Genomic DNA, 10132 nt, shown 5'->3' on the forward strand with positions numbered 1-10132 from the left:
AACCGGGTCCCGGTAAACCGTACCTAAACCCGTTTAAAAGGTTTAAACTACAAAACGGGTTAACCAAAAACCCCTTTACCGGAACGTTAAAAAAGTACCGGAACTTGGGGTAAACCCGGAAAGGGTTTTTACGAACCGGTTTAAACTACGTAGTTTAGGACTTAACGTTAAAAACCCTAAGTTTACCCAAAAGTTTAAACCCCTAAATCGGTACAACTTATAAACGTTCGTAAAACACGTTAAAACGCTAAACCAAAAAAGTTTAACAAGTTTAAANAATTAGAACTTAAACAACGAATTTTACGTATACCAGAAACCACGTTAAGACGAATTACAACTAGCAACGTAAAAGACGACATTTACTACCGAAAAAGTACACTACACAACCAGAAACCGAACACACTAAATACGTACACCTACCATCGACCCTACACTTTTAGTTCCACGAACCCCAAACTTTTACCTAACTCTTTACGGAGTGTCGTCGATGACACTACGTCTCTTAAGACTAGTAAAGCTAACATACATTGATATTAGCAGAAATTACAACTTAGTTATCATTTAACTAGTTAACTAACATAAGAAACTCAAACAGTAAAGCTAACAAATAACTCTCTAAACTCGGTGGAACTGAGTCATAAGCTCTAAAAGGAATACACTTAAATTCTCGAAGTACAATACTTTTTTTGAACGGGAAATAAACAGTAATACAACTAAAAGCAAAAGGTGACTTCGAGGTCTACGAACAGGCAGCTGTACTTTGAAGTCTTCGAAAATACAAGTAAAAACAACAAAGAAAAAGATAATGACTGTTCCAAATAAGCAAGCCTTTTTAACATGTAATGTACAACAAGAATCACTACTGAGGTGCCACACCTCACAATCTCATTTCACAAGTCACAATCACACATGTTTTAGCCCCCTTATCTCACTGCGTGGCTTCAAGTAATTTCCTTACTAGCAACACGTGTATAAATCCCACCTTATCTCACCGCATGCGCGTTAACCCCCATCCTTGTACCACCGCAAGAATATAAATATCACAACACAATAATCAACTTGCACCACATATGCCCATATGCCACAACCCTTGCCAAAAACTAATAATATCAATTTTACCACAACCTATAGCCCACAGCTCAACCACCAATGTAAACGAGAATCTCAATAATAACAAAATTAATGAGGAATACTCAACGAGGAAAGCTATATAAATGGTGAACAACTTCAAATACGAATAATTCAACAATAACAGAGGTAATAAGACAATAAGAGTTGTAACAACTTCACCTAAAGCATATAAGAGCAAACTTGACAAATAACGATGGAACACATGGTAACAACGTCACATAGAGCATGTAAGAGCAAATTTAACAATGGAAGATATAACATGTTATGAAAATTTCAATTGCCTAAAAGTCTAAATTGGTCAAAATACTACATATAAGTCTGTGTACACGTCTTCCATATAATTCAAATAATACATTCAACCCAAATCCTAAGGGGTAGTTTCTCTCACACAAAGTTAGACAAGATACTTACCTAATTAGGCCAAATCAACCCTTAAAAATAGATATTCCCCTAAAATTTGCCTCCGTACGGCTCAAATTGAAACAAAAATGACTTAATAACATCAGAAAATGCAAGAGAAACAAATTATGATAGATACATCTATGATCTTTACACAATTATCCAAAAGTCAACCCCGGACGTGCTCGGTCAAAACCAGAGTTCAAGGGTAGATTTCGATTACTCATAACCGTATGAGTCTATATATGTATTTTGTTTGCAAATCCGAATCCCAATCGACTCAAAAAACCAAATTTTTATTTTTCAAAACCTAGATAAAAATTCCCTTTGATTCTCATAAATTTGATGTTAAATCTCATATATGATCATGAAATATAGTTGGAAATTCATTAAAACTACTTACCCAATGATTGTAGGTGAAAATCTCCCCTCCAAATCGCCTCTTATCGAGTCTAGGGTTCTAAAATAGGAGAAATGAAATGAAATCCTAACTCCCAGCCCTTTTATTCAGTTGCAGATTTCGCAGTTCCGACACTGGGTTCGCAATTGCGAAGAATGCCTCGCAAAAGCAGCACTGACAACCTATGTGGGAAATCGCAAATGCGACATTGGCTTAGCAATTGCGAAGCTTGCTCCGTTCGCAAATGCGACTAATGTGTCACAAATGAAAATTTACCCAGTATAGCCTACACTTCGCAATTGTGATACCTGTCCCTCGTCTATTCGCTTCGCAATTGGGAGGCTGGTGCTTGCAGTTGCAATAACTGCTGCACAAGCACACTAACAACCCAAAATGAGTTCAATCCAATCCGTAACACGTCTGAAACTCACCCGAGCCCTCGTGGCTCCAAACCAAATATGCACACAAGTCTAAAAATATCATACGAACCCTCTCGTGCATTCAAAACACAAAAATAACATCTAGAGCTACAAATCGGACATCAAAACACATGAATTTCAAAGAATGACTCAAGAACCTCTAGAATTGCAACCAAGTGTCCGAATCCTATCAAAGTAACTCCAAATGACACCAAATTTTGCACACAAGTTATAAATAGCAAAACAGACCAATTCCAAGTCCTAAAATAAAATTCTGAACGCGATTGAAAAAAGTCAACCTATGGTCAAACTTCTAAACCTCAAATTGCCAACTATCGGCAAAACAAGTCTAATTGAGTATTTAGGCACACTGTCTTTGTCACGACCCCAATTTCACTCCGTAGGATGTCGTGATCGCACCTAGTCTCTAAGACTACGTAAGCCTAACAAAACATGCAAAATATAACTGAAATGACAAATAACCCACAAATACTCAACAATTTAACATAAAAAAACTCTGCAACTCAGTATATACAATTTCCTAAAACCTGGTGAAGACAAGTCACAAGCTCTAAATAGTAGTGTTGAAAAATATCATAAATCAATGTCATAATAAGAAAAATAGAATAGTGTAGGTAGAGGGGGACTTCGAGACCTGCGGACGCCGACAGGTATACCTTGAAGTCTCTGAAGCTGAGCTCTCGCTAGTACCTGGGCTAGTAGGAGGTACTTGGATCTGTACAAAAAGATGTGCAGAAGCATGGCATGAGTACACCATAACGTTACCCAATAAGTGCCAAGCCTAACCTTGGTAGAGTAGGGAGGAGGTCAGGTCAAGGCCCTACTGGAAATAATAAGAAAATTGTACAAGTATATGCCAGTGTAGTAATGATAACAATGAAATTGAAACAACAAATAACATATCAAGGTTAGCTACACGAAACTAAAGCAAATAATGCAACACGGAGAAAACAAGGAATGATATGCTAAAGAAACAAAACAACAAAAGGCAAGTGCAGCAATAGAGAAATACCAATACAAGTCACTATCAAGATACCACCTAGTAGTCTCAAATCACAAGAATAATTCACAGTCTATCCTTATATCATAGTGGGAGCCTTGCATTAAGTTTTGAAAATCATTTTCCCAAAATAGCATCCTGCGTTTTAGCCCACCTTATCACACCGCATGGCATCTAGTAGTTCCCCTACTAGCCACACGTATCATGCCCACCTTATCTCACCACATGCGTTTCAACCCCAAAACATTATACCATTGCATGTAGTATCACCATCACAACGTATCCCAAATCGCACCTCAAGTGCCCAATATCACAACTCGCCAAGAAACCAACAAAAATAGTAATTTCACAATAAGTAGCTTGTGGATACATCACACTATGCACAAGAGTAACAACAATGGCAACCGGAAGTGAATAACTCAAAAAGAATAGTATTTCACAACATGACACTTTGCCTTGATGCGAATCACGACCTTTATAACTCAATGCCTCTTCAACAACAGGATATTCAAAAGAAATAAAAAGTCAACTCAAAAAGTCAATACAGACCCGCGTCTCGGAACCCGACCAAAATTACAAAATCTGAACACCCATTCGATAACGAGTCCAACCATACAAGAATTACTCAACTCCAACCTCAAGTCGTCTTTCAAAACCCCAAAATTTAGTCTAGGAAATTTTCATAATTTACCCCTAAATTTCCAACTCAAATCACTAATTAGATGATGAAAATAGCAATATATTCACAAAATATAGTCCAACGCGGGTTAGAATCACTTACCTCAATAGTTTTCTTGAAAAACCCTCGAAAAATCTCCTCACACTGAGCTCTCTAGGTCCAAATTATGAAAAAGGAGATGAAACCCTCATTTTTAAACTTTTATTCTGCTGCCCAGTCATTCTTCTTCCCGATTGTGGAAATTGCCTCGCGATTGCGAATCACAAATTCACAGCTGCCAAAAATAACTCTCCGCGAACGCGACTCAGAAAACTCCACAAGCTACGCGATCGCGGAACCCTTCACATGATTGCGAAGAACAAAACGCGTGGACTCCCAGTCCCCTCCTTCATTCTTTGCAAACGAAACCAATGACACCGCGTTCGCAATTCACTGACTCTCCAAACAATGCGATCACCTGACCCTTCTCGCGATCGCATAAAAGAACTTTTTCGAGCTCACCAAATAGCTCTTCGCGATCACGAATCCCCACTTGCGATGGCATACAATGAAACCAACAACAGGAGATTCAACAGTCACCAAGGTTTCGAAGTGCGCCGAACATGATCCGAATTACACCCGAGGCCCATCGGGACCTCAACCAAACATACCAACAAGTTCTAAAACATCATACGAACACGCTCAAAGTGTCAAATTACATCAAAAAACACTAGAACCACGAATCGTGCATCGATTCAAGCCTAAGGAACTTATGAACTTCTGAATTTCAAAACTAATGTCGAATCATACGAAAACAACTTCGATTGACTTCTAATTTTGCACACAAGTCATAAATGAAATCAAGGACATATTCCAACTTCTGGAATCGGAATTCGACCCCGATATCAATAAAGTCAACTCCCGGTCAAACTTTCCAACCTTCAACTTTCTAACTTTTGCCAATTCACGCCGAAATGACCTAAGGACCTCCAATTCGACATCCGGACACGCTCCTAAGTGAAGAATCACTATACGGAGCTATTGGAACTGTCAAAACTCCATTTGGAGTCATCTACACAAAAGCCAAACTACAGTCAACCCTTTCAACTTAAAGCTCCGACTTAGAGACTATATGTCCCATTGCACTCTGGAACTCACCCGAAACCAAAGCCGAACACTCTCGGAAAATCACATAACTACAATATAACAGAGAGGAGGAAATAAATAGGGGATCAGAGCTAAACCCTTGACATGCATCCCGCATTAACGATGTAGAACCTACCAAAACCTTCACGAACGCGTCCCAATTCTCGCGAACGCGATGCACAATTTCACAAGTCATTGAAAGACTCTTTGGGATTGCGAACCTTCCCTCACAAATGCGTACAAGGAAACCATATATAGAAAAATTAGCAGTCCAACAAATCCAAAATGAGCCGAACATGATCCGAATCACACACGAGGCCCCCAAGACCCCATCCAAACATACGAACAAGTCCTATAACTCAATACGAACTTAATTTAAGCCTCAAATCACATCAAACAACATCGAAATCACGAATTGCACACCAATTCAGCCTAATAAACTATTGAACTTCCAATTTCTAAAACAAATGCCAAAACATACCAACCCAACTCTAATAGACCTCGAATATTGCACACAAGTCATAAATAAAACAACGGACCTATTCCAACTCCCGAAACCAAAATCCAAGCCCGGAACCAATGAAGTCAACTCTTGGTCAAACTTCTCAACCTTCCAAACCTTCAACTTTCCAACTTTCGCCAATTTAAGCCAAAACAACCTACGGACATTCCAATCAATATCCAGACATACCCCTAAGTCCAAAATCACCATACGAAGCTATCAGAACCATTAAAACTCCATTCCGGAGTCGTCTACATAAAAATGAAACTCTTGTCAACTCTTTCAACTTAAGCTTCCAACCTTAGGACTAAGTGTCCCGATTCACTCCGAAACGATTCACTCTGAAACATCCTCGAAGTCAAACCAATTACCGCGGCAAGTGACATAACCACAAATAAGCATACAAGAAGCAATAAATGGGGGAACATGCCTACAATACTCAAAACGATCGGTCGGGTCATTATATTCTCCCCCTCTTAAACACATGTTCATCCTCGAACGAGTTTAGAACCATACCCGAGTCTCAAATAGGTGTGGATAGCATCTCCGCATCTCCCGCTCGGTCTCCCAAGTAGCCTCCTTGCCTGGCTAGCCTCTCCACTAAACTTTCACTGGAGCTATATTTTTTTAATCTCAACTTTCAAACTTGCCGATCCAAGATAGACATCGCCTCCATATCATTAGTCAAATCCCCATCTAACTGAATTGTGCTGGAATACAAAACATGAGACGGATCACCATAATACTTCCGGAGCATGAAAACGTGAAACACTAGGTGAACACCCGATAGACTATGTGGCAATGCAAGCTTGTGGGCCACCTCTCCAATCCTCCCAAGCACCTTAAGAGGGCTAATAAACCGAGGGCTTAACTTTCCCTTCTTCCCGAACCTCATCACACCCTTCATGGGTTATAATCTAAGCAATACCTTCTCTCCCACCATATATGAGACATCACGAACCTTCCAATCGGCATAACTCTTCTGCCTAGATTGTGTTGTGAGAAGCCGATCCTGAATCAACTTGACCTTTTCCAAGGAATCTTTAAAAAAATTAGTACCCAATAGCCTAGCCTCTCCTGGCTTAAACCAACTAACTGGAGATCGACACCGCCTCCCATATATGGCCTTATAAAGAGCCATATGTATACTCTATTGGTAGCTATTGTTGTAGGCAAACTCGGCAAGCGGTAGAAACTGATCCCAAGAACCCTCAAAAACCATCACACATGCACGTAGCATATCCTCCAATATCTTAATGGTGCGCTCAGATTGTCCGTCAGTCTGAGGGTGCAATGTTGTACTCAACTCAACCCGTGTGCCCAACTCTCGTTGCGCTACTCCACAAAACTATGATGTTAATTGCGTGCCCCAATCAGAGATAATAGACACTGGCACACCGTGAAGACGAACAATATTCTCGCAGATATAGATCTCAGCCAACTGCTTCAATAAATAGGTAGTCACGATTGGAATGAAATGTGCGAACTTAGAAAACGGGTCCATAATCACCCAAAAATCATCAAATTTCTTTAAATTCGTGTGATCCCAACAATAATGCCCATGGTAACACGCTCCCATTTCCATTCAAGTATCTCAAATCTCTTAAGCAAACTGCCTGGCCTCTGATGCTCATATTTCAACTGGTGACAGTTCAAGCATCGAGCCACATACTCCACTATATCTCTCTTCATTCTTCTCCACCAACAGTGCTGCCTCAAGTCCTGATACATCTTTATGGCACCTGGATGAATGGAATACCGAAAACTATGGGCCTCCTCAAGAATCAACTCCGTAACCCATCTTCATTGGGCATATAAATCCGAGCCTGCATTTGTAACACCCTATCATCTCTAATAAAAACCTCTTGGCATCATCGTGTTGCACCATTTCCTTAAGTACAAGCAAATGGGGGTCGTCATACTGACGTTCTCCGATATGGTCATACAAAGAAGAATGAGAAACCACGCAGGCTAGAACCCGACTAGGCTCTGAAACATCTTAACTTACAAATTGATTGGCCATTGTTTGAACATATGATGCAAGCATTCTCTCACCAACAGGAATATATGCAAGACTATCCATATTCATGAACTTTATACTCAAGTCATCGGCCACCACGTTGGCCTTCGCGGAATGATACAAAATGGTGATATCATAGTCTTTTAATAACTCAAACCATCTCTGCTGTCTCAAATTTATATCCTTTTACTTAGACAAGTGTTGTATACTCCGATGATCTATAAATACCTCACACGACACACTGTAGAGATAATGCCTCCAAATCTTTAATGCATGAACAATGGCTGCCAAGTCTAAATCATGAACGGAGTATTTCTTCTTATGAGACTTCAACTGGAGTGAAGCATAAGCGATCACCCTACCTTCCTGCATATAGAAACACCTAATACCAATCTGAGAAGCATCACAATACACCGCATATGAACCCGACGTTGAAGGTAAAACTAGAATTAGAGCTGTGGTCAAGGCAGTCTTGAGCTTTTGAAAGCTCTCCTCACACTCATTCGATAACCTGAATGGAGCACCCTTCTGTGTCAAGCTAGTCAAAGGTGTAACACTGGACGAGAAACCCTCCTTGAAACGGCGATAATATCCAGCCAAGCCAAGAAAACTCTTAATCTCTGTAGTTGAAGACGGTCTGGGCCAACTCTAAACTGCCTCAATCTTCTTCGGATCTACCTTGATACCCTCACCAGACCACGTGCCCCAAAAACGCCACAGTATCAATCCAAAACTCACACTTGGAGAATTTAGCATAAGCTTCTTCTCCCTCAACTTCTGGAGTACAATCCTCAAATTTTGCTCGTGATCATCTTGGCTGCGTGAGTATATCAGTATATCATCAATGAATACTATGACAAATGAATCAAGATATGGCTGGTATACACTGTTCATCATATGCATAAATGTTGTTGGGGCATTGGTCAGCCCCAAAGATATCACAAGAAACTCATAGTGACCATAGCGGTTCCTGAATGCCGTCTTCAGAATATCTGAATTCCAAATCTTCAACTGTAACTTTGTTGGAGAAATAAGTCATCAATGTGCGGCTGTGGGTACTTGTCCTTAATTGTATCTTTGTTCAAATACTTATAATCAATTCACATCTACATAGTACCATCCTTCTTATTCACAAAAAGAATTGGTGCATGCCAAGGTGACACACTAGGCCTATGTTCTTTCAATTCCTTCAACTCTGTCGGTGCCATACAATACAGAGGAATAGAGATGGGATGAGTGGACGGCACCAAGTCAATACCAAAATCAATGTCCCTATCGGGTGGCATGCCTGGTAGGTCGGCAGAAAACACACCCGAAAAGTCTCACACTACCGAAACAAGCTCAATGGTAGGAGTATTAGCTCCAACATCCCTCACAAAGGCCAAATATGCCAGACATCCCTTTCCAACCATCCGCCGGGCCTTCAATTATGAAATCACTCTACTGGGAACATAGTCCAGAGAACCTATCCACTGAATCCTAGGCAATCCTGGCATCGCCATTGTCACGGTCTTAGCGTAATAATCTAGAATAGCATAACATGCTTAAGACAAATTCATGCCTAGAATCATGTCAAAATAAACCATACTAAGCAGTAAAAGATCAACTCTTATCTCTAATCCCACAAAAGTCACTACACGCGACCGATACACATGGTCTACAATAATAGAATCACCCACCAATCTAGATACATGGACATGCATAACTTAGGAGTCATGTGGCATATCCAAATAACGAGCAAAGTACAATGATAGATACGAATAAGTGGAACCAGGGTCAAATTATGGAAGCATACCTGTGGAACACTGAAACAATACATGTGATCAGTACGTCTGAAGTAATTGCCTCCGACCTGGCGGGAAAAGCATAGCATCGAGCCTTACCACCACTTGATTGACCTCCCCCTCTAGGGCGACATCAAGTTGCTCGAGTCCCACCCCGAGCTGGCTGAGCGGGTAATGAAGTAACAAGTGCGAAACTCAAAGCCTGACCTTTCTTATAAACTGGACCTCCTGTAAGACAAGGCAATACTTCTCTCACATTCCCCAACTCTCCACACTCATAGCAACCTCGATCTATAAATGGTGGCAGGGACTCAACCGGACCTTCAGAACATAAATAGCCACTAGAAGGACCAGGTACTGATAAACCCTGAACTGACGTAGCACATGATGAACTCTAAACTGGGAGAGAACTGAAAGATAACTGACCCAGACGAGCACTGTATAAACCATGGCTAGCTGATGCACCACGATGAACTAGACGAGCCATCTAGGCGAGCCTATAAGAACAACCCCTACTGTGATGGGACTGTCCTTAAGATGAGGCACTGCCGAAACAACCTAAACTACGAGGCCTCTTTTCCTCCCTTTCCTCACGCTCCTGACCGTGAACTAGCTCTAGGTGTCTAGCAATATCAATAACCTCATCAAACCT

The sequence above is a fragment of the Nicotiana attenuata genome, unplaced genomic scaffold (genome assembly GCF_001879085.1).
Source record: "Nicotiana attenuata strain UT unplaced genomic scaffold, NIATTr2, whole genome shotgun sequence".
In the NCBI taxonomy this organism is placed as follows: Eukaryota; Viridiplantae; Streptophyta; class Magnoliopsida; order Solanales; family Solanaceae; genus Nicotiana; species Nicotiana attenuata.